At 32.8% G+C, this 26,285-nt stretch overlaps 1 non-coding gene across 1 annotated transcript; it reads right to left on the bottom strand.

The window, feature by feature from the left end:
• Nucleotides 1-19,890: 19,890 nt before the first annotated feature.
• Nucleotides 19,891-19,994, bottom strand: LOC143409093 (U6 spliceosomal RNA). The gene has a single exon (XR_013092601.2). It is a non-coding gene; the product is annotated as a U6 spliceosomal RNA (small nuclear RNA).
• Between the last annotated feature and the right edge of the window lie 6,291 nt (nt 19,995-26,285).

The raw sequence follows: 26,285 nt of genomic DNA, 5'->3' as shown, positions 1-26,285 counted from the left end.
CCATGCAATAAACTTTCCTCTTAGATCTGCTTTAGTAGTGTCCCAGAGACTTCAATATACTGTATCTGTGTTCTCATTCACCTGTAAAATTTTTTAATCTCCTCTTTGATGTCTTCTAAAACCCATTGTTCATTCAGTATAATATTATTTAGTCTCCAAGTGTTGGAATAGCTTTTATTTCTTATTTTATCATTGATTTCTAATTTCATTCTATTATAGTCTTATACAATGCAGGGTAGTATCTCTACTTTTTTGCGTTTGTTTAGAGTTGCTTTGTGGCATAATATATTCTCCATTTTAGAGAAAGATCCATATTCTGCTAAGAATTAAGTGTATTCACTCATTGATATTTGAAATATTCTATATATGTCTGTTAAGTCTAAGTTATTGATTGTATTATTGAATTCTATAGTTTCTTTGTTTAGCTTTTGTTTGGAAGATCTATCCAGTGGTGAGAGATGTGTGCTAAAGTCACTCAGAATTATTGTGTTGTGGTATATTTGACTCTTGAACTTGACAAGAGTTTGTTTTATGAACATAGATGTATGTGTGTATATATATATATATATATATATATATATATATATATATATATATATCTTTATAACTGTTATGTCCTCTTGATGTATGGTTCCCTTGAGCAATATGAAATGTCCTTCTTTATACCTTTTGATTAATTTTGGCTTGAAGTCTATTTTATTGGATATGAGGATGGAAATCCCTGCTTGTTTCTGCAGTCCTTGTTAGTGGTATTTTTTTTACCCAAACTTTCATCTTCAGTATGTGGATGTCTTTTCCTATAAAATGAATCTCTTGGATGCAGCATATCATTGGGTCTCTTTTTTTTTTTTTAAATCCAATCTGCCAGTCTATGTCTTTTGATTGGTGAGTTAAGCCATTAACATTCAGGGTTATTATTAAGACATGATTTGTATTTCTAGCCATTATGGTTTATTTTTGGTATTAAACTGACTTGGTTTCTCCTTTGATTAGTTTTTCCTTTATTGTAATGCCTCCTCCTGCTGATTTCATTTTTTCTAAATTTCCTTCTCCTGGAATATTTTGCTGAGGATGTTCTGTAGTGCCAGCTTCCTAGCTGTAAGTTCTTTTAACTTTTGTTTATCATAAAAGGTTTTTATTTCATCATCAAATTTAAAGCTTAATTTTGATGGACACAACATTCTTGGCTGACATTCATTTTCTTTCAGAACTTGGTATATGTTGTTCTAGGATCTTCTAAGTTTCAGGGTCTGGGTTAAAAAATCCTAATATGTTTCCCTCTATATGTAATATGATTCCTTTGTCTTGTGGATTTTAAAATTCTCTTCTGATTCTGTATGCTAGACATTTTTAATATATTGTGCCTTGGTGTGGATCTGTTGTGATTTTGTACATTTTGCATTCTGTAAGCCTCTTTTATTTGGTTTGCCAATTTATTCTTCATGTTTGGAAAATTTTCTGATATTACTTCATTTAATAGATTGCTCATTTCTTTGCTTTGGAACTCTATGCCTTCTTGTATCCAAATAACTCTTAAATTTGGTCTTTTTATGTCATTCCATATTTGTTGAATGTTTTGCTCATGGTTTCTTACCATCTTCACTGTGTGATCTACATTCTTTTCGAGATTATATATTTTGTCTTCATTGTCTGAGGTCCTGTCTTCCAAGTGGTCTAATCTATTGGTGATGCTTTCTATTGAGCTTTTAATTTGGTTTATTGTTTCTTTCCTTTCAAGGATTTTTGTTTGTTTTATTTTTAGAACTTCCATCTCCTTATTGAGATAATTTTTTGCTTTGTGTATTTGCTTGTGTAGCTTTTTATTGAAAAGATCTTTTACTGCCTGTATTTGTTCTCTTATATCATTCTTTAATTCAGAGAACATTTTAATTATGTGCATCCTGAACACCTTCTCTGTCATTTCTTCTGTTGTGCTAGTCATGGATTCTAATAATGTAGTATCTTGATACGTTTGGAGCATCTTTTTCCCTTGTTTTTTCATGCTGTTCCTGTGTCTTTCTTTCTTTCTTTCTTTCTTTTTTTTTTTTTTTTTTTATGCTTTAGGTGCTCTAGTTTTCTAGGTTTCTAGTGCACCTGCAGGATTCCAGTACCTCTCCTGACCAGCTGGTGTTCCAACCTGGGAGTTGCCAAAACTAAGGATGGAAATGATGGTGTCCCAAGATGGAGGCTGCTGCTTTCAAGGATGGAATGTCAGGTGGGGTTGGGGGCAGCGGTGGTGTTGGGCAATGTGTTCAAAGATGCAGCTCAGACCCAGTGTGGGCTCCAAAGGCATTGGTGTGGCTCTCTGGGGGAACTGCTTGTGTTCCTTGCTGTGTCTGCAGGGCTGTCCTAGGCCTGACTGTGCTCTGCGGGTGTCAGCAGGGCTGACCTGGGCCTGCCTCCAGGAAGTAGTGTTATAAAATGCAATATAGTAGATTTATCTGCAAGGCACAATAAACATTAGAGTCAAAATAATTGTTTAGAATTGTGAGTTTATTATCAAACATAAATTGAAATAATTAAATTCATTATTGGCTTAAAAGAGGAAAATATGATGGAAATTGCAGTATAAACCTCTTGAAGAAATGTAATCTTACTTCTTGACACTAGCTAGATAAAATTTTGTAGTAAATGAATAGAGAGCTGAGAACAAATAATGTAAGCAAAAACAAATTCATCAGTACCTATTTTAATAGTTTTTCAAGATTCAAATTGCAAAATGCAATTGTGAAACTGTCAATTTGTGGCATTTTACTGTAACATGGAACAAGGGTTTTGTTATATAAATCAGCCATTAGACAATGGTAATTAAATGCTGAAAATGCCATTTAACTTAGTTTCTACATGCCCTAATTGTGGAGATATAAGAAGTTATGCTAAATTAGAAAATCATTCTATTTTATTTTAATCTTTGATGCCCAATTTAATATATCATTTTTACTTCTCAGTTGGCTGAAAAATCAAGAAAAATTCAATAAAATATACATAGATTTTTTTTGGGAAATGAAGTACCTTAGTATCTAAGAACTGTGTCAATATTTCAATAAGCAATTGATTAACAAATATGTAATCCTATTACATATGAATCTTAATGGTTTAAAAATTGCTGCATCTCAGTTAAATTGGCAAAAAAATGTTAAGTTGTTTTTGCTGCTAGCACAAGTCTCCTGAGCATTTCTTGTTTCTTCAGCTTTTATGCTTTTGACCTCCAGCAAAACCATGCCATTCATGGTGTCGCAGTCTTTCCTATTGAGGAAAATAAAAGATACACTACAGATACTGGTGTTCTTTCTTCAGTCTCATTTCAACTCATGGTTCTTTGTTCTCCTGAACCTCTGGCCTATATGATTGCAAAAGAGAGATGTAAGTCTCACATGTAGTCATATAACGTATCTCTAACACTTTTGTTCCTACTTCAAATTGAGGTATGTTTTGAACATATAATTAGTTTTTCTCTAACATTTTTTATGTTTTTAAATTCTTTTTTTATGTGTAATAATTTCCATTCCAATCCCCATTTCATTTCTTCTTAATTGCTTTGTTATTGATGCTACCAGATGACAAATATGGAAAAATGACAAAAGTTACAGTTTTTGTCAGTATAAAAATTTAGTAATATATACAATAATTAGATATTAAGATATTCAAAAGTGGGAAAAATTCTATTTCCAACATAACCTCCTTGAAGAAAAGACAGTTTTTTTTTAAAGACTAGCTAAATAGGTTTTTAAAACTAGTAAGTCTTTACAACAGAAACTCATAATCCTAATATACTCCCTTTTAGATTATCTTATTCTACTGCATTTCACTCTTGCTTTATAGCTTTATTTTTTTAGATGCATAGATGGTGATATTTGTTTACTATTTATTTATTAGTGATACTATCTCGTGCATTAATTATCTTCATCTTATAAATTATGTACTCTTATAGCAAACAAGTTGAAAGAAATTTTTAAAATTTTTTCTTAGCACTTATAAATACCACAATTCACATGTTCAAATAGTAAATACCTTGCTTCCATAATATAAATGTCAAAACCCTATTGTTTGCCATGTGCTTTAATCCATTTTCTAGATTCTACTAAAATTGAATATAAAATGAGACTTATTTAGGACACCTCAAATATTAATATGCTTTTGCTAAAATTTAGTTATGCTGACTGCTAGTTCTTCATTGAACTTATTATGGATCTTGTAAATCAGGACAATTTGAGTTTCTCATAAAATGAGGAAAGAAAACAAAACTTAAAAAGCAATTTGGACAGGTACTAAAATATTAGATATTAAAACTTCAGATTATATAATTTTATCTATTTTTGTAATAGTACAAAACATCCTGGATTCTCCTTATAAAAATAGTCTCTAGCCAGGCATGGTGGCACACTCTTATAATCCCAACAGCTTGGGAGGCTGAGGTAAGAGGATGAAGAGTTCAAAGCCAGCCTCAGTAAAAGCGAAACACTAAGCAGTGAAACCCTGTCTCTAAATAAAATACAAAATAGGGCTGGGGATGTGGCTCAGTGGCCAAGTGCCCCTGAGTTCAAAATCCTTGCCCCCTCCCCCAAAATAGTCTTTATACTTGTGACTTATCATGATATAAGTAAAGCCAATATTCAGACAAGTGTTTTTTATTCCATATTTATTTAAATAGAAGAGGATCTTACTATAAGTGAGTGAAAGAATAGGAAAAAAAAGAGTTCAAAGAAGTCTGTGCCTTCACAGTATATACTATTTAACTTAGAAAGTTCATAATTCCATTCACAAGACACAGCACTCACTTATTTAGTAACTGCTAAGGACAAAGACTCTTATTGAAACTTTAGTTAGGATCCTCTGAGCCATTTTAAGCTATATTTTTACCTTGATAATATCCTTTCTTTGGTCTTCCCAACTCACTCTTAGCTAAGAACCTCATGCCTGTCCCCTTGATGTCTGATTACCCTTGGTATTTGATCAATTCCTCATGCCCTACTTTTTATGTGTAATTCCTTGCCTGCCTTTTTCAAGAATACACTTACGACAGTTTTGTAAAAATCACTGTACTCTTGATGGCTCTTCTTAGTAATTTTCTACACACTGACCCTTTGCATTATGCTTTGGTTGAACATTCCTTGATATATTCAGAGATGACATCTACCCTCTTCTCTGTTGCAATAGCTACTATAGTAACCTTGGTGAAGATGTTCTTACCATTTTTACTAAGTGTCAGAATAATTTTGTTTAACACTGTTTCTACTAGCTGTATGAGTGAAGATTTTCTTGTTGAAAGGAAAACCCCCAAATACAGAGTCTAATCAAATAATTTTATTTCAAGTTCATGAAAATCCTATGCAGATATCCTTGATGAGGCACCTTGTGGGCAGTTTGTTCTATGGAATAATCTTGAATCTGGGTTCTTTCTCTCACATGGCTCTTCATTTTTTATCTCTTCACTTTCAGGGAGTTGGGAGAATATTTGGGAGAGGTTGAGGGACATTGTATGGTGTAACATGAATATGACATAAAATTTTCTGCAGATTTCTGTTTGAGTCTGTAAACAAGTTAAGATGGCGCCTGGCATTTTGCAGAGGGAGTGGTTTGTGAAGTAACGCCAGCGAGCCATTAAGTGTGGAGATTCCTTATTTCTTGACTGCTGTATCTAGTTTATGTTAATTAAGATAAGCTGTGTGGAATGTATATATACCCCTCCGGTCCTACAATAAATGGCTCCCACTCCTACTGTATCAATGTACACAAGTTGCTCGTTACCCCCTGGTTATTTTGCTGCAGCCGGACTGTGGCAGATTTCCACTATACAAAAGTAGTTGCAAGGTCTCATATACATGAAAAGGGACCAAGGAACATAATTATTTTATTTATTCAAGTGAGAGATAATTTTTTTTATAACATTTCATGGGAGGGGACACACACCAAAAGAAAAAAAAATGTGTTAACAGGTTATGGAAAATAAAGTATGAGAAATAAGATAGAAACTGTATGTGTGCTCTTTGCATATGTTTTTTAAGGAGTCTCTTACAAAGTGACCTTTGAGCAGAGACGAGAAGCTCATAAGGAAACAAGTCACGTGATCTCCAGGTTATGAATAAATAGAAGAAACAGCAAGCGAAAAAGGTCCTTAGGCAGAATTAGAACAGCACAAATTCCAGTGAGAATAGAGTCCAGTGAGAATTAAATGGTATGGGACATGGAATAGTGAGTGGTCAGAGAAGAGGACCAATAGATGGAGTGGGTGAGTGGGTAGAAAAATGTGCTTGGATCTACACAGAATGTGAAGATGAAAGGCCCTAAAATAAAATTTTGATATATTTCAACATTTATAGTTTAAGTACCTTAGGGAATGTTTTAGTCAGTTTTTCAACTGCTGTGACTAACAGATCTGACCAGAACAAGTTTAAAGGAGAGAAATGTTATTTAAGGGCTCTTACTTTGAGAGGACTTAGTTCATAGAAGGCAGGCTCCATTCCTTAGGGCTACAGGTAAGGCAGAAAATCAAGGCAGAAGAGTGTGGCAGAGGGAAGCAGAGAAAAAGAGACTCCGCTTGCAGGATATAAATAAATATATACCCAAGCCATGCCCCAATTCTCACCTACACCAACCAGTCCCCACCACTTCAATTACCATTCAGTTAATCCCTATCAGTGGATTAATTCACTGATCGGGTTAAGACTCTCACAACCCAATCATTTCTCCTCTGAATCTTCTTGCATTGTCTCACAGGTGAGCATCTGGGGAACGTCTCACATCCAAACCACAACAGGGAATCACAGAAAACAGCCTGAGTAGGAATGGTCAGTGAGGCTGAGGACCAACTATATGCATGTGATCTCATGAAGATGATCATTCAGAAGTGTCAAGAGGCATCACAGGGCCAAGATGCTGAGGGGTTGACAGTAAACTCAGGACTCACCACCGGATGTGATAATATGGTGGTCATTTATGATTTAACAAGATGAATTCAAGGGAAGTTTTTGGAAGAAAGATTGAGAAGAATGGAAACTGGGAAAGTGCAGATATCAAGGAGAGACAGCTATTTGGATAACTTTTGCTAAAGAAGAGATTGTACTGGCTATAGCTGCATGTAGGAACAAAGAGGTTTTTAAAATGGGTATAGTATAGAATGTTTCACTTCTTTTGGGAAGGGTTCAGGAGAGAGAGAAAGAGGAGGAGAGAGAGAGAAATTGATGACTACAGAAGGCAAGGGATAATCAAACTTGTCATGTTATCACCTACAATAGCAAGGTCATACTTTTCATTATTTCTGTAAAAGCAAGATCTTTTGACATTTTTCACAGTTTATATCTCTAACATTCAAAGCAGAGAGGCAAAGGCACAGAGCTTAAATGCTCTATCTTATCGATCAAGAATCCCCTGTGAGATAAAGGGCCACAGCAGCATCAAGACCCTTAACTATCTGCCTCTCCCTTTCAAATATAACCACATCCATAACTCTATTTTTACTTTCTTTCATTTTACTTCACTGGAATAAATTGTTTCTCCTTTTACTCAAATGCAATATTTTTTGATTTGTGGATATTTCAGAATTGGCAAACTTGAATTATTTTCTGTTGTTTTTAAACAAAAGATCACCAATAAGGACACACTGAAGATGCTCTATGAATGGGTTTAAGCATATTTCTATGATCTATTGTGTCTCACAATTCTGTCTCACACAATCACACACATCATCTCATTTTTATCATCTAGTCTTGAAATTTTCAAATATATCAGCTACAAAGTAGAGACAAACTAGTAAAGGTAGATTCATTCCACACAGTGATAATTGAAGTCAGAATCAACAATTTGCTTGGGATAACAGACTTTAGTGAATACCAGAAAGCAAAGAGCAACCAAAATTTGCCAGAAGATTACTTTTCTTCATATGCTGCCACTGTCAACTGCCACCAGATAATTGAAATAAGTTGCCATGTTATTGGATTCGATCATTCTTAAATTTTCACCATGGGTCCCACTGCCACTGTGTCCATGAATGATCCCTAGGTGACTGGCACAGCTTAGATCATGTGATTTGTTTTCTAATTGTCAGGAAATGGAAAGAGGGTTATTTCTATCCTTCAGTTTTTATAAAAAGGATGTATGACAAACTTCAATTTAATATAAGGGAAAAAATCTGACAATTTATTTGTAACCTGTATTGAAGTAAAAGCAAACCTTTGAGTTACATGAATTTCTAAGTTTTAAATAAAACACCCAGGGAAATTGGCCTCTACTGACACTGTATCTCTATCACTGTTTTCCCTTCTTTGATAAACTCATCATGAAATAAATTGCCAAACTTACTTCTTGGCAGATAGGCCAAAAAACATAATTGCCATCCAACACATGTTTCTTTGGGAGTGAGACAAAAACTAGAAGTAAACAATTGTATAATTTTGCTAATTTTGTTTTGGACATGCCTGTCATTTATATATTATTTTATATTCTTGGTTTGATATTCTTCAATTATGACATCTCTCTGCCAGTGGAGAACTTGTCTCAGATTAGTATCAAATATACTCAAATATGTACATCTTCAAAATCCTTCTAAAAACACAAATCTTTTAATGAAAATTTGGTTTTTCAAGATTTGAGCATTTCCTCAGTCATTTTCTAACTATTGTGAGTTGGTCAAATTCTTATCCGCATCTGTCAAATTGTAAAAATAATAATACACATCTTTCATTAAAATTACCTTAAACATTTTAAAAAGAAAAAAGTTTATATTTTTTTTAAATGTAAAAGCTCTGTAAATAAAATACTTGGTTATTATATTTAATAAGACATATTTGACTCCTCAAAAAGATTAGCTTTGGAAAACAATATTAGATTATGGAATAAATGAAGTAGAATTTTTCATATGAAACAAATTATGAGTTAAGAAATCTAATTAAAATATATTTAATAAAGTAAATACTGTTTCTTCATTATCTGATTCTTCTTTTAGCCTTAATATAAGTCTCTTTTCCTATTACAGATTCCATGTTAATAAAGACTGAAAATAATTACTAGCTGATGGTCACTGATTTTTATGAATCCCTCCTAGCAGAGAGAAGTACACTTTTCTCAGTAGGACCTTAAACAATGCCATTGAATACTATAGGAGCTCCATGAATCGTTAACAATAATTTGGGTGACCACATGTCCAAATCCATAGTCATTGATACTTTTTGGCATGGATATCAAAGAGTGGCAATATTGGTAGTTTTGAATACTGAGTAGATTCTAGACATTGTTAGCTTTAATTAAGAGTTGGAATATCTTGGAATATACTATATAGAGTACACTAGTAAATGCCTGAGTAAGGATTTAGAAAACCTAGTTTCTAGATACAATTTTGCTTTTATCATTAAATATTGCCACATAAAGTTAGAGGGTTTTTTTTTTTCATACATAAGTAGAGATGTATTCTAAGAAATGCAATAAAATGCTAATATGTAATCCCAAGGTGAAATTTTCAAGCTAAATGTATTCTTCAGTGTACTGGTATACTGGATGTTTTATATATATAATTTAATCCATTAAGTTTTTTTAGTTTGTAAGTATATAAATGCCATATAGAGGGCTGGAGCTGTAGCTCAGTGGTTGAGTGGTAGCCTTGCACGTGTGAGGCAATGGGTTCAATCCTCAGCGCCACATAAAAGAAAGTAAATAAAGATATTGTGTCCATCTACAACTAAAAAAATTTAAAATGCCATTTAGAGTTGTTGCAAGAATAAACATAAATTCTGTGAAAACTGTAGCATACTATGGAAGGTATTACTTTAATGATTTTAACTACATTGGAATCAATTTAGCAGTAGGTTAAGGTGAGGAAGAATATTTTCATTGCAAGAACTAAACTGATTTTTGTGTTGACAAGCTCTATCTCAGTAATATCAGCTTAAAAGACTCTCTCCTTTGTGATATACAGATTTAACCTAGAGAAGTTGTAGGCTTCTATCCTCCACTCTCATCTAACATTAGGCTAGTGACTCAAGGTTAATTGAGAATTAACCTAGGTTTTACGAAGTCCATCCCTAAATCTGTAGTTCAAATTAATGTCATCTTTTACCACTACCACATAGAAATAGCAGGGACTAGAAAGAAGCCCAATGGAGATTCTGGAAAAGGATATACATCCTAAGAAAAGGTAATGTTTGAATCAGTATGATACATACTGACAGGGAATATTTGACCTCATATTAAAGAAAACACTTACTTTGTGCAGGTGTCTGTATTCGCATATAATGCACTTCCTTCTACCAGAAGCAAAGATGAAATCCTCAGTCAGTACTTGAGGGATACAGTGTAAGCCCCTTAGGGGCTTTATTCATCCCTGTGGGATTCAGGTTAGTTCCATAGTCTCCTTTTAGGATAGTCCTCTTGGGAGGGCTTCTTCAAGTGAGAAAAGAACATACTTCTTGTCATGTTATTTGAGAATACACTGCCTCAAAATATAGTAGCTTCACTTTTTTCCTTTTGTATTAATTTGAATGAGATTTGCATTCCTAAGAGGAGCAATAAATACATTAAGACTTGTGATTAATAACTTAGTTTAAATGGTTCATTAGAGCATCCCAACAGAATAGTACTCTGGCTGTGGTATTTTTTACTTGGTACATTGGAAATCAAGATCCAGCAGATAGCCCCAGGAATGAAGAGCTTAGAAGTGGAGAGAAGACAAAAGGCTTTGAAACAGCATTGGGCTTGAGAGGAGTGGAAATGAACATACATTATTTAGTATGTGATGGTTCAAAAGAGGGAGGGAAATAGTTTTGAATGAAATAGGTTGACATGTTGAAAAAAAATTTCCATAAGATTTCTTATGTAAAGGAATACATTAGCAATAGCAGTTGATATATTAATTGCTTTGGATTTCACTGAGATAAATCTGATTTATAAAATTATGATTCATGCTTTGGCTCTGATATGGTGTGCCCCTGATACTTGGCATTTGTCAGACAGGCATGATGCCCAACTCGTGCCAATCTGGGCTAATCAAACATACAAAGGCATTCATGAGATATACTTATTGTTTTATTGCCTAGACTGTACCTTTCTTTTTAATAATTTCAGCACCTCAGTGTCTAGAAATGTCAATCTTCTCTATTTTTCTGGTACTGGAAGAAACACTTTGTGATAATGCCATGAAATGAGCATTTGGCAGAGGAAAATCTGCAAATCAACTTTTCACATTAGTTACTGTTACAATGTTTCACTCCAGGGGTGCCATTTCTAGGCCAAAGCATACATAACTATTACTCAATAGCAAAGAACAGAAATTAATGCTGAGTCTGGAAAACAAGAGTGTATTTTGTGAATTCTGGAGAGGAAGCCTCTGTAGAGGAGAGAATCTTAAAATGAGTTTTCTCTGTGGGAGAGTCACTCAGTGCAAGGTACTGTATATCCCAGACACGTACTTAGTGATAGAATATGGTGTGAAAATCAGTGGTTATGTTAGGACCCTAAATGCTGCTTCTACAGCCCAAACTGTTATATTCTCTCTTCATCCCTGATTTGAAGCAGTAGGTCTTCCCTAAGCATCTTTTTTTTCTTTTCATTTTTCTCTTTTAAAATTTCATTTTGTTCCCAGTAAATTCTGTGGGGAAGATAACTGACAGAAAGCAAAGAGACACAGTGAGAAAAAGAAGCCCTGTGCTAGTTTAATTGTATGCCTCAAAGTCATATTCCAGTATTATCATCAGTTCAGTCACAGTCCATCCTGCATTTCAGTTGAAATCTAAGCAGATAAACAATTTAAAATAAGTTTATATTCTGCTTGTGGAGAGCAGACAGATCATTGCATCCATCAAATCCCTGTTTACATCAATAGAGATGGGCATGATCTTAAACTAGCAAAAACTGCACTTGCCTTGCTGCTATTAGTATTCTCAGCTGCTTCACGGTCCAGGGCCAGCAGCAGGAGATCACTTAGGCGTCCATCATCCATAGTGGCTCTTAAGGAATACAGTCCCTAACTTGCTTTAGCACAAAGAAGTGTCTTTCATTCTGAAGGACAGAAACTGGTAAAGAGAACACAATAAAGTTGTTGACAGTGTAGCTGATAAACTCTTGATAATTTGGTAGAGGGCTCAGGGTGTTATCATTGTTGAATTAAAATTCTTTAAAAGTTATGGTTGTTTTGACTGCTTTGATTTCTTGGGTTCAGGCAGATTGTAACTGAACAGGATGTCAAATAATAGTGAGAGAGCAGAAGTAAAATTTCAAAATGTGTGGGTGCTTATGAGTTGAAAGGCTGAATTTTTAAGATGCAAATGTTATTGCTCTACCAACTATTTGTAAAATGTACAGAATTTCTTTAATCTACAGTACAGCAATTACTGCTACCTACATGGTGTTATTATATGTGGGTGCACTTCAATTGCTATCATATCTTTGTAGATATGCAAGTACAAATTAAAATAAAAATTGAACCCTAGGTTAAGCAAATTGAGAAACCTGCAAATTGCACTTTTAGAAATCAAACTTCATTCTTATTATCGCCACTATGGGAAAGATGTTATCATTCATTCATGTCATCATAGAAATTGATTGCTTACCTTTGCATAAGAGCTAACTCATGATTATAACAAAAGTATTTAATGCAATAAAATTTCAAGATAAAAAGTATGTTTAATTAACTACCTTTAGTTTTCTAAAGTGGTAATACAAATTAATTTAATATCTAATGTGAGCTGGACATGGTGGTGTACACCTGTCATCCCAGCACCTCAGAACATTGATGCAGGAGGAGGATCACAATAATTGTTATTAGAAAACTATAAACAGATTTAATATAAAGTGCTTGGTTGATGTTTTGTAAATACATTTAATTTAAAAGATTGCATTATTTATTAATAATGTTGTTGGGAAATTAGGTTAGAATTAATTATATCTACTTACATCTTGAAGACATATTATATATATTGTCATCATGTTAGGGGCAGACTATAGCCTTCAATGGAACATAAAATAGAAAATAAAATCAACTAGTAAGATAATTTCTGCAACACCATATGAAATCTTTGCTTAATTCTTCAAACATTCCAAATATATTTCCCGGATATGTTTCCTTTTAATTTTCTGAGAGGAAATTCAAGCAATCTATTATTTTAATGGAGTAGTGACTTTTTTAAAAAAGAAAAATTGTTGTGTACTGTTTTTAGCATCCTAAATAAAAATTTCAATGTATTTTCTATGACAGAAACAGTTTGTATATTACTACATTAGCAAGATCTTCAAATATACTGGATAAACATTTTATCAACATAAGATAAATTAACAGACTATTTTTTACTCATATGACAACCTATATAATGTAGACAGGTGTTATGAATCAACAGGATGTCCCTGGTAGACACAAAGCAAAGTAACACAAAATACCATTCATGCTTATTGGTTGATAATATTGATAGGTTAAATAAATTGTCTCTAGTAGAAAATAGAAAACAATGAATTTAATTTCTTATTTTCCCATATGCTTTTTGAAGATTTGGGGATTTACAAATCATCTCAAAATATTTAATTCTAAGAAAGCATTAAGGCCTTCAAGGCATTTGGTCATGTCATTGAAGGTACTCTGAGAATAAAAATCACTGTTCCTAGAAATCCCCAAGATTGTTGTGCTCATCTTAAGAAAATCATTTAGTATTTAATAACAAGTTTTAAAGGACAATAAACACATGTGAAAAAATAAGTTTATTGGAGCTCATTATTTGTGTTGGGTTTATTAATGTGAAATAAAATTACCATGCTGAGCTTACTCTTGTCTTCTCAGAGAAGACAATACTCCTATACTTCTATATATCTTGGAATGTGAAATATCACATCCTTTTCAAATATGGTTTTAGGAAAATCTACAGAAACCATTTCTTAATCATTGAAGTATCTGCCTATGCGCATAGTTACCAAGTGGAACAGACTTATATGTGAAAATGACAATAGAAGATATATAAAAGGATACTAAGGAATAGAGTATGTGTCAGAACAAAGAATCTATGCATGATTTGGAAAGAAATAGGAATTTCAGGACGATGGAACAAGGCAAACATGATGGGGTGTTGTATGAGTTAGAATAAAGTGAATAGGTACCTTTGAGTACAAGTGAGACTAAAACTTTAGGGGAAATTCATCATAATAAAAAAAAAAACAGGAAGACAGTGGAAAATATTACTTATCAAAACAAATTCTAAGTCAATTTTGAAGTCACATACACCTAATTGCATAGAATCCCTTTCCCTGGGAATGGACTGACCTAACAATAATAGCAAATAGAATATTCTTTCTTCCTGTATGTTTTAATCTAATGATAAATAGTATGCTTGTCCCACTATGTAGATTCTAAAGTGATAGCTACTATATAAATTTTTAAACAAGTAATAAATATTAATCAATGTGATACATTTTATACCACTATCAATATGTTGCAAACACTTTACAAAGATCCTTTAATTGATATTGGTGCCAGGGTTGATTGTACTAAACATTTATTGATGGCCATCAACTTGAAACATTTCATAGACATTGATTTGATCTAATAAAGCAGCTAAAACAATAAACATGTTAAAACAAGTGACTTACCCTAGAGGAACTTAATCTGGCCTTCAATTCTGTTTTATATTGTCATGGATTGTAGTCTTCTCCAAGGACATCAAGTTTCATGGGGAAGAAACTGATGTGATTAACTAAAAGTGAATATTAAAAATAGATTGAAAAGAGGACATGAATAGGCTTGAAAATTCAGGAAGAGGTTTTAAAAGGTAAAAGGAATTGCCTTGAATCAAACCTGAAAAAAAAAAAGTTAAAAAAATGGCCAAAATCTTTTGAGAAGGCATTAATGATTCCGAAAAAAAATGGGTATTTTATTCTTCTTTTCCTCTCCAAGTTCTTCTGATTTTCAAATTTCCAGTGAAGTATGTTTTTATAAACTTCAACCCTAGTTCCTCTTCATATCTACATATAATTCATTAAAAGTAGTTTCCCCCCACTCCTATGAAAATTCAACTGAAATATCACCTTATTTATGCCATTGAGACTGTGGTTGGGAGAAGAATATCTGAATTCATTCACTACAAAATAGAAACTTCAAGAACTGAAAATTCAAGTGGAGAAAGTCCTTAGAAATTGTTGTTCTATTTTGAAATGGTATGTAAGTTTTAGATTGGCAATACTATTTTCAAAACATTTAGTCATGATTTATATATCATTTTGGACATTTGCCCAGCTCTTTTTATCTTGAATTATGAAACTGTGGGATGTATTTAGTATAAGTATTCCTATACTAACCATTGAACTGTGTGTCAGATTTTCTGATGGAAGTCAGTTGTTTTAAACTCATTAAAAAACTATATTTTTCATGAGGAAGTTATTCCATGCATATCACTTCCTTTCTAAGAATCATACATAAGAATTTAATGTCACTAAAATTAAGTTGATATTTAAAGCTTAGATAAAATTTCAAGACTGGGCTCTGAAAAAAATCATTCCAATTCTGTTATGCTTGATATGAAGCCTTATTAAAAACATTTCCCTTTCTCTTCCTTATTTTTGCTTATGTACACCCTAGAAAATAGAAGTGTCCTTCAAGCTTATGAAATATGAAACATATGACTCAGAAATTTTGGAAAAGAAAATTTCATGATAGCATATGCAGAAAGTGTATTTTCAAGTTGGGAGTAACCATTTATAAATCATATTTATAAAATGTGCACATATGACCTGGAGATTATCTATTTTCAGTTTAAAGATCAAATATGCTCATGGAATAGAATGAAGATGAAGAAGACCTACCTATTCATATGATTTTTATTTAAGTCTACATGCTATATCTTTTTTTATACTCCTCCTCCTCCTCCTCCTCTTCCTCCTCTCCTCTTCCTCCTCCTTCTCCTCCTCCTCCTCCTCCTTCTTCTTCTTTTTTTTTTTTTTTTTGATAATATGGATTGAATCCAGGGAAGCTTAACCACTAAGCTATATCCTCAATCCTTGCTATTTTTTTTTTTTTATTTTCAGAGAGGCTCTTGCTAAATTGCTAAATCTGGCCATAAATTTGCAATCCTCTTGCTTTAGCCTCCTGGGTCTCTGGGATTACAGGTTTGTTACACAGTTCCCAGGTGTATTTTCATTTTTTGTATTGTTTAGTTGGGTAAATTTTGTTTCAATATAAATCAGCATTTAGTGACTTCATGTTGAATAGCAATCATTATGCAATATAAGACAAAAGAAATATTAAATTTTCTTAATATTTGCATTAAGAAATAATGAGACAAAATTCTTATTCTCAAGGCAAACACTAATATAGTATTAACAATAAAAAATGTTTAAATTTAAGTGTCAAAGAAGATATTTGGGAATATAAACCTTAAGCTTTCGAAGGAAAAAAAATGTATTTAAATGAGATGATCACAGAAAGGACATTTTGAAACTTTTTCCTTGAGTTTGCCTAGATTTCACAGAAAAGGTAGAATTGATAGAAAAAAATGTAGTGTAACTGATATAATTTAAACCTGAGAACTTTTATTTTAATTTTAAAGCAAAGGAAAGGAATATCACTAAGTATCTTTTGGGAATAGATAACAGAAGCAAATCATCTAAGGAGGGGAAAGAAGAAAACTGCTACTGGAGAGAAAGGCAACACTGAGTAAAAATGTTGTTGAGGGATGGCTCTGCAGAGAATAGATTTGTGTAGACCTCTGTTAACAAGGAGCAAGCTGGATTATATGAATCTCTAAACTAAATGTATCCATCATGAAGCATTTAAGCCAAAACGTTAAATATACAACCTAAATCAAAATGTCTACAGATGGTTTGAAGGATTAGTTTTAGAAGCTCAATTTAGGATGTGCAATCATTAAGACTCATTTTCAAGTCCATCCATGAAATTCTGAACCAACTCTACAAAGTGCCTCTCTATTCTGACCTTGTGCTACATCTTAGTCTACTTTAGAGGCTATAACAAAATATCTTAGATTGGATAATTTATAAATAATAGAAATTTATTTTTACAATTCTGAAGGCTGAGAAGCATGAGATCAAGAAGCTGACACCCATTGTCTGATGAGGGTCCTTTATCATACCCTAACATGGCAGAAGAGTAGAAGAGCAAGAAAGGCCCATCTTGTTCCTTTCAGTTGTTTGTAAAGTCATAAATTTTATTCACCACATCTTTACTCCCACAGCTTAAGGACCTCGTAAAGGCCTCACCTGTTAAAACTATCACAATGGCAAAAAGTTTAGACATATGACTTTTGAAAGAAACATAAACATTCTAAATATAGCTTTCCATTAGTTTTTGCTTTCATCTTGTTTTTTTTTAAATTTTTCTCCTTTTAAATAGATTTTTATAAAGCAAGTTTTGATTTATAGTAATATTGAGTAGAATGTAGAGAATTCCCAGATATCCCTTGCTAAATCACAGTTATCTCCAACTATTAACACAACTCTCTTGGCAATACATTTTAATAAAGAATGAACCTGAATTGACACATGATCACCACCAAAAGTCTATTGTTTACAGTTGAGTTTATTCTTGATGCTAACCATCCTATAGATTTTGACAAATGCATAAAGACATGTATCCATAATTTAGTATAATACAAAATAGTTTTACTAAAATGAAGATCTTTTGTGTTTTGTCTATTTTTCTTTCTGTGCCTGGCTTATTTCACAATTGCCTCCAGATCATCCATAATGTTGCAAGTCCATGATCACAGGCTGAACTTCTGAAATTATAAGCCCAAATCAACATTCCCTTCTCTAAATTCTTCTTTTCAGATATTTTCATCACAGTGAAGTAAAGCTGATGAACACTATATATTTTGCTTTGGTTTGAAGGAATGCTCTGTGTATGTCTACTAGAGTCTTTGGATCCAAAGCATATTTTATTTCCAGTATTTCCTCATTGATTTTCTGTATAATCTCTCCATAGTTGAAAATGGGGTATTGAAGTCCTTATTATATTGCTTTCTATTTCTTACTTTGTATATATCAAAATTTGTTATATATATATATATAATAAACATTGGCATTACAAGACTGTTATCAATATAGCAATGGAGGTATTTGCAATCCAGGTACCAGTGCTCTGAGTCTCAATTGATATCCTGAAGTCTTGGGCTTCAGCTTTTGAAATGATCCATTTTTTGTTTTTATAATGATTCTCTGTCTTTTTAAATAATTTTTGACTTAATGTCCTTGGTGTAAGTATAGCTAGCCTTGTTCTCTTTTGGTTTTCATTTGCATAAGCTATTTTCTCCAATCATTTCACTTCAATTTATCTGTATACTTAAAGGAGAAAAAAATCTCTTGTAGGTAGCCTTGTTTTAGTCAGCTTTTTTGCTGCTATGACTAAAGGACCCAACTAAAACAAATGTAGAGAGGAAAGATTATTTTGGGGGCTCACAGTTTCAGAGTTCTCAATCCAGACACAGCAGACGCCATTCCCTGGGGCTCAAGGTGAGGTAGGACATCATGGAATAAGAATGTCGCAGAGAGAAACATCTCACATGGTAATCAGAAAGCAGAGAGAGAGGTCTACACTTTCCAAATACAAATATATACCCCAAAGCCACGTCCCAATTCCTACCTGCTCCAGCTACATCCTATCACTTCAATTACCACTCAATTAATTAATCCCTATCAGGGATTAATTCACTGATTAAGTTAAGACTTAAAACCCAATCAATCACTTTTCCTCTGAACCTTTTTGCATTGTCTCAAATGTGAGCTTTTAGGGGACTCCTCACATCCAAACCAAAACAAGCATATAGTTGGGTCTTTCTTTTTAAACATTCAGTTATTCTGTGTCTTTGGATTGGTGAATTTATTTATTTTGTATTCAAAGTAATTATTGATAGGTAAGGACCACCTCTTGACATTTTGTTAATTGTTCACTGGTTGATTCATAAATTCCTGTTTATTTTGTTCCTCTCCTTTTGTCTTTCTTAGTGATTAGGTGATTTTTTTTTCTCATGGTATGCTTTGATTCTTTGCCTTTTGCTTTTGTATATATAGAACAGATCTTTGCTTTTGAGGCTACCATGATTTTTTCAAGATGTCTAATGGTTAGACCAGGCAATGTTAAGATGATAGAAACTTAAATTTGTTTTAAAAGTAATATTTTTACTTTACTCCCTGCTATATTTTATACTTTTGATTTCACAACTTATTTTATAGGATATATCTCTTAAGATGTCTTAGCTATAATTACTTTTAACAGTTTTGTCTTCTAATCTTTATATTATACATATTAGTGGTTTATACACCACCATTATAGTATTATTCTGATTTGAAACATGTACTTACTTTTACCAGGGAAGTTTATATTCTTGTATGCTTTCATGTTACTAACTACTGTCCTTTCATTTCAACCTGAAGAATCCCACTTAGCATTTGAAGACAGGAATACTGGTGAAATCCCTTAGCTTTCGATTTTTGGAAGACTATACTCTATTTCTAAAGGACAACTTTTCTTGGTAAAATATTCTGATTGAAAGTTGTTTTCTTTCTGTACTTAGAATGAAACCTTTAAGATTTCTGCAGCGAAATATCTTGCTACAGTTATGAAATTCCTTTATATTTGATTTGTATCTTTTCTCCTGATACTTTCAAGCTTCTTTTTGTCTTTGATAATTGACAACAGAGTATGTGTTATGGTTGAAATATTAGATGTCTCCCAAAAGCTCATGTGTAAGACAATACAAGAATATTTAGAATGAAATGATTATATGATTATATGATTAACTGAGTGGGCACTGAGGGCAAGTAAGGCATGGCTGGAGGATGTAGCCATTGGGGGCATGCCATTGGGATATATGTATATATATATATATATATATATATATGTTATAGATGGACATGTTAATTTTTTTATTTTTTTAGTTGTTGATGGACACAATACCATTATTTTATTTATTAAAAAATATGAAATGCTTCATGAATTTGCATATCATCCTTGCACAGGGGCCATCCTAATCTTCTCTGTATCGTCCCAAATTTAGTATATGTGTTGCCGCAAGCACTGGGTGATATATTTTGTATCTGGCCAGTGGAGTCTCTCTGTTTCATGCTGGCCTTATCTGAAGCTGCCTTCCTTCACCATATTCTTCTACCATGATGTTCTGCCTCACCTCAGGCACCAAGGAATGGAGTTATGGTCTAGGGCTAAGAGCTGTGAGTCTGTGAGCCCTCAAGTAAACTTTTTCTCTTCTAAAATTGTTCTTTTCATGTCTTTTGGTCACAGCAGTGAAAAATCTGTCTAAAACACTATGTCTTGGTATAATCTTGTTTGGATTGAATTTGATTATTACTTTTGATCTTTATTTACCTGGATTTTTCTTTCTCCATATACAAAAATGTTTTTCCTATTATTTCTTTGAATAGGCTTTTTGGCTCTTTGACCCTTGAACTCATATAGTTTGAAAATATGCTGTTTTTGATATTGTCCCAATTTTTGCACTTTTTCTTTCTTATTCTCATTTTTTAAAATTCTCATTCAACAGCATAGTTTCAGATAACTTGTCTTTGAGTTCATAAATTTCTTATTCTATTTGATCATTTCTGTTATTTATATACTCTATTGAATTTTTATTTCCTTCATTTTATTTTTCAGGTTCACAATTTATTTTTATAAATTCAATCTCTTGTTAATTTTCTAGTTTTTTCCATTTCAAATCATTTTATTGAACAGAAGCACACTGAGATTTCTTAATACAATTATTTCAAATTCTTTAGTAGTTTGTCTCCATTTTGGGGGGTTCTGTACTAAAAGACTATTATGTTCTTTTGCTGGTACTCTTTCTCCTTTTTTTATGTTTCTTTTACATTAATGTCTGCACATTTAGTGAAGTTACCTTTTTGAGACTATAAGGATACAAATTATACTAGTTCTAGGGCAGGGCAGGTTCTAGATCTCTATGGTTGTTGAACTAATGTCAGTATCATGGCTGTTCATACCAAGGGTTTAGCTCCAAGGCTATGAATGTGAAATAGCTTTCGATGGCCAGTGTCTGAGAAGTGGTGAGGACCTGGGTCTGAGGTGGGAGAATTTGATAGGCTCTGGGGTTGGGAAATAATTAAAATTGGAGAAATGGTAACCTTTATCACCCAAAATTGTTCTAGAGTGTCAGCTCTTGAATGGGGAATTGGCATGGGACCACTTTTCCCTATTCAAATTCACAAGCAAGAATTTCCAATGTTTACCTCAATAGAAAAAGATGCTAATGTCATTGTGGAGTTGTGGTACAGATAACAAAAACATTTTTTCTTTGTTTCTAGCCATTTTATTTCATTTAAGATGTCAGTCACCTAAAATCCCCTCTGTGTGGATATTCTCTTCTTTTTTCCACTTTGTTGATGAAGATTCTTCAATGGGCTCTTGAGGCTTCTCTGAACTATTCTGATATGTGAATAGTGTCCTGTATATATATTATATGGGGAAATTAAGAATATTCTCTTCTCCACCATCATGGTGCTATCACTTCAGCCTTAATTTAAAAAAATATTAAAAAATAACGGTGGAGAAAATGTTTTAAAAGGACACAGATAAGCAGAATTTTTTTTGTTTGATTTTGTTGTTCTATCAATAAAAGTTCTAGAAGGAAAGTGTTTTTAGATAAGAAAATATTTAAAAGATTATTCTGTATACTTTAACACAATAAGCTATTCTTAGAATATATTGAGTCAATGGCAATATTTATTGTGTCAATTAATGAAATATTTCAAATAAATGAGTATATTCTTAGTTCATATTAGATATTATATAATTATCTAGAAAAGTAAAGGACAAAGTTACCCTTCTTATTTATGATTTGGTTTTTTTAAAAATTTTTCCTGAAAACAAAAGTGGTAAAACTTTTACATATTATATAAATGTTCACACATACCCATAAAAATATATGATTTAATTATATTCATTATTTATTCAAATCATAAACTATTCTCTTCAAATAAAAAACTATATTATTCTAAGAATGATTAAAAAACACAATTTTGTTTCTAGATTTTAGAATTTACTTGCCTATAAAAGTAAAATGAATTAGTGTTCTTTCTACTCCACACATGGAAAATGTGTTTCCATCTGATATTTTTAAGGGCACATATCATTTTTAAATGGTTGAAATAGTTACTGAGATAAACTGAAGATTCACAGTTAATGGAAAACTGTATTATAGAACTACTCCTTGTACATTTTGGTCAATTTTCCTCAACTAAAACATTTTACAAAATTATTATACAGTTATCATTGTGGATATTGTTTTGATACATTACAACCATCTTATTTTTGTTTTATTTTTACCATTCCACATGGGTATGGTGTATCCTAAGTTTTATGTAATTTTGTCAGTATATGTTGGTTGCATATCCATCACTAGAGTTAAAGTAGTGCAGAGTAGTTCTAATGCCTATATCTCTTTTATAACCACACTTGCCTCTAAATAGTCCCCTACTGTTGGTTTATGAATCTGGCTAAGAGTAATATGTATTTATAAAAAATAATATCATTTTTAATATTTGTATAAATGGAGTTTATACAAATATTAAAAATGATATTATTTTTATTTTTAAATGACATTATTTCAAAAATAATGTCCATTACTCATCATAATTTTCTGAAGTTTCATCCAACTTGTCACAATATATCCCTACTGTTTCTGTTTATTGCTAAGTAGTTATCTATAGTATAAAGGATATACGTAATTAACATACTGTTGCACTGAAGTATATCTATTTTCTCTATGAGCAAAACTGATAGAAAATTATGATCTTCCCCAGAACACACGATATTTTCCAAGGGGAAAAACAGATTAAAACTATAGTTTAAAAAATAAACTGTTCGTAGAGAAGCAATAATATTTAGAAAACTCTGCTGAACTTGGTATGTATATATATTAACAAAAATTTTTATTTTTGTACCTTAAACCATTTACTTAAAGTGGCTTTAGTTTAGTTTTGTTTTTTTTCCCCAAATGAATAAATTTGTATTAGGGCACACTGAGTTTCAATATTGCAAGTGCTAACTTGAAATAAAGCTAAAAATACATTAAAAACTTACATTTTTTTACTAAATTATCTAGTGTAAATTCTTTCCAAGCATAGTTGAATCTAGTGCTGCCTACAATATTTTCAAAATGGCTTTCTTTGTCCTCTTTTTGACATTGCTTATCTTGGCATGGCTTGCTTCATGGGCATAATTAATCTCTCTACATGGATAAAGATAAGCTAGACATGATAACTCAAAATATTAGTAGGTTTGATAATTTTCTTATGTTAACTAAAGTGTTTTAATATCAATTCCTAGAAAACAATTCAATGCTTACCAAGTTATATCATTGATTCACTAAGTAGACTAATTCTTATTTTTCCTAGCTCCCTATCCAAATGATCATTAAAATTTTAAATTAATCAGTAATATCAAGGTATAATTTAATCCTCAGTTCAGCAAGATATTTGCCACCATCGCCATCACCATTGTATTATTAAAAATCAAGATATGTAGTCTATATTCATTAGCTAGGTTTGTAACTGATAGAGTGTATTTGGTACATGTATCATCATTAACTGGGAAGAAGCTCATAGTTTTGAATTGGGTTCTATTTCTCACCACTTCGACGTTTTTGTTTTTTTTTGTAAACAAGCTAATTTCTCCTACTTTATTCATTAACTCAACTTCATTAAACCATTAAACAGCTTGGCGGTTCACTTTGTTTTGTGTATTTCGAATTGGTGAAATGATGCAGATGATTGGTGACCAGTAAGGCTAGTTAAGTTAGCCTTGTGATACAAGGACTAACTTATTTATACACAGGGACTAGCTCTTTGCCAAAGTCCTTTCACATGTACCTCACAAGTGTATAGTGGAAGATAAGTGGGCTGGTAACTATAACTACACTTACAAGGGTCAAAATTTGTCCTAGGCACCTAAGTAGCCGCTGATTAAATTAAGTGTGTCAGTCTAATTAATATTTAGACTCTAATAGGAGCTGGCATTTTTGGCTTGGTTGGAGACAGATTGTATGCTAGGGTGACAAGCAAGACAAATGGCTCCATTTATCAAGCTTGGTGAATAATGGGCATAAAAGTTCCCTTGTGTTTCCATAGACAAAACATGTAGCCAAAGAAATGACAGGTAGATACTTAGTCCTTGTACTAAGATCTTAATGGATAGGTCAAGAGGAAGAGTTAAAAATACTTGAGAAATGTTTTTGCAATTAGTAAGGCATAGAAGGAAACAATCTGAAACTAAACTGCTTCCACCATGTATGTGTGTTGATCTTTTAAAATCTTATATTCCTTTCATAATTTTTATGCAGATCATCCTTCTAATTATAAAGTCACTCACAAAACTCTCCTATTCAAGTGTCTGATATCTACAATCTTACATTGATTCTAAAGAAGAAGCAATTGAATATTTCCTTGCCACTCTATTATCATTTTTGCCTGTTTTGCCATGGAATAGTACAAACAGGTGCTCCAACCTATGAGGAATCCCAGGAGCACCAGTGAATTCAATTAGTTAAATATTTGTGAATTACATAGTACATTGAAATTATTTTTATATAATAAAGTATTTATGCAAGTTATCATTATCCTTTTTTGAAAAATATTTCTTAAAAAGTGAGATTACTATATGAATAAGTATAAAAGACATAATCCCTTCTCTAGCATATTTTTTTATATTTTTAAAAAGTTATATATGACATTAGGGTACATTTTGAAATAATCACAAAAGGATGGTATATAATTTGCTCTTATTCATTCCCCAGCACTCCCCCCCTCCTCCTTCCATCTTCCCTCTCTCTTCGCTACTGATATTTCTGCAATTTTATTTAGCATTTTTGTTATTGTTTTTGTTTTGAAATCAGTGTTTTCTGGATATTCTTGATGTTGGGATTCACTGTTCTATATTCATGTGTGTACATACAAAAAATTTAGTCAGATTCATTCCACTCTTCTTCCCTTTTCCCATCCCTTCTTCATCCCTTCATCTACTTTACTGATCTTTTTATTGTGATGAAGTTCCCTCTCCCTTTTTTTCCTTTCTCCCCTGTGCCTCATTTTGGATTAGCTTCCACATATCAGAGAAAACATGTTACCTTTGACTTTTAGGGGATTGGCTTATTTCACTCAGCATGACAATTTTCACTTTTATAAATTTACCAGTAATTACCATAATTACATTCTTCTTTATGGCTGAGTAATGCTCCATTGTGTATATTTACCACATTTTCTTTATCCATTTATCTGTTGAAGGGAGTCTAAGTTGGTTCCATTGTTATGCTTGAATTCAGGACCCCCAAAAGACCACCAGAGACCAAGATCGATGTAAGCAGCAAAGAGGTGTTTATTGGGAGCTAGCTCGGTCCTCCGCATGCACACAGCAACTGGTGACTCTGAGAGGCCCTGAGCCCAGGATTTGCAGCAGTTTTACACATTCTTTGGAGAAGGCAGGGACCCGCACATACATCATAGCATCTCTTAGCAAATCGTCACACACTGCGGGAAAATCAAATAACAACTCTAAAACATGATTAGCATATTCACTGGCAGGAACATGTTGGGTAGGCATGATTGGTTACTACAAGAGGAGGATTCATTTGAACTGATTGGTTTAAGCCAAGAGGGGTGTTCCTGCTGAACTACATGGTTTCCCAACACGTTATCAACCACCATAAACTACTGGGAGGGTCATCTGGCATCCCAGGTATTTCCCTGTCTCATGCTGATAGGTGGCAGCTAGGAGGTTGCTATGGGTCCCCACCTAGCCTGACTGAGTCAGGGGCACCTGGCGCAGCAGATCTCTCCTGTTATTTGTAGATAAGCAATTTAGCAGGGTGGGAATGTGCCTAGGAGTGCTCTGTGGGTCTTTTCAAGGACAAAGGTCATGTCCCTTCCTTGGACTGGCTTTGCTCTGAGGTAGAGGCTGGTTTTTCACCATAACTTGGCTATTGTGAATTGAGCTGCTATAAATGTTGATGTGGCTGCCTCCTTGTTGCATGCTAATTTTTGATATTTTGAATATATACTTAGGAGTGGGATATAGCTGTGTCATATAGTAGCTCCATCCTAGTTTTTTGAGAACTCTACATACTGCTTTCCAGAGCGATTTCACACATTTGTGATCCCCCTAACAAAGTATGAATGTACCTTTTTTCCCTCTACTACCTCACCAATATACATTTATTATTATTTATATTCTCTATAATTGCCATTCTGACTGGAATGAGATGAAATCTCAATGCAATTTTGCCATAAAGCTAGAGATGTTGAACATCTTTTCATATTTTTGTCAGACCATTTATAGTTATTCTTCT

This window comes from Callospermophilus lateralis, chromosome 10 (genome assembly GCF_048772815.1).
Source record: "Callospermophilus lateralis isolate mCalLat2 chromosome 10, mCalLat2.hap1, whole genome shotgun sequence".
NCBI classification, from domain to species: Eukaryota; Metazoa; Chordata; class Mammalia; order Rodentia; family Sciuridae; genus Callospermophilus; species Callospermophilus lateralis.
Note: the sequence above shows the minus strand (reverse complement) of the source record. Positions and strands in the feature narration are given on the sequence as shown.